Source organism: Bombus pyrosoma, linkage group LG13 (assembly GCF_014825855.1).
Source record: "Bombus pyrosoma isolate SC7728 linkage group LG13, ASM1482585v1, whole genome shotgun sequence".
In the NCBI taxonomy this organism is placed as follows: domain Eukaryota; kingdom Metazoa; phylum Arthropoda; class Insecta; order Hymenoptera; family Apidae; genus Bombus; species Bombus pyrosoma.
In genome coordinates this window covers 25,688-26,709 of record NC_057782.1, presented here as the reverse complement: position 1 = coordinate 26,709, position 1,022 = coordinate 25,688, and positions in this window count along the sequence as shown.

Genomic DNA, 1,022 nt, shown 5'->3' with positions numbered 1-1,022 from the left:
AACGTTATAAGATATAATATAATACTACATAACGTAATACGTTATATCGTAATACCACATATCGTTATACGTTATAATGTATTGCTATATAACGTTATACGTTATAACGTAATAGTACATAACGTTATACGTTGTAAGCTAATAGTATATAACGTTATACGTTATAATGTAATACTACATAACGTAATACGTTATAAGCAAATAGTATATAACGTTATACGTTATAAGCTAATAGTATATAACGTTATAAGGAATAATGTAATACTACATAACGTAATACGTTATATCGTAATACCACATAACGTTAGACGTTATAAGGTAATGCTATATAACGTTATACGTTATAACGTAATACTATATAATAGTTATGTATGTTATACGTCATAAGGTTATAGTATATAACGTTATACGTTACAATGTCATACTACAGAACGTAATACGTTATATCGTAATACCACGTAACGTTATACGTTATATCGTAATGCTATATAACGTTAAACGTTATAACGTATCACTATATAACGTTATACGTTATAAGCTATTAATATATAACGTTATAAGATATAATGTAATACTACATAACGTAATACGTTATATCGTATTACCACATACCGATATACGTTATAATGTAATGCTACATAACGATATACGCTATAACGTACTACTACATAACGTTATACGTTATAAGCTAATAGTATGTAACGTTATAAGGTATAATGTAATACTCCATAACGTAATACGTTATATCGTAATACCACATAACGTTATACGTTATAACGTAATGCTATATAACGTTATACGTTATAACGTAACACCATATAATGTTATACGTCATAAGCTAATAGTATATAGCGTTATTCGTTATATTGTAATACTACATAACGTAATACGTTATATCGTAATACCACATAACGTTATACGTTATAACGTAATGCTATATAACGTTATATGTTATAACGTGATACTATATAACGTTATACGTTATAAGCTAATAGTATATAACGTTATAAGGTATAATGTAA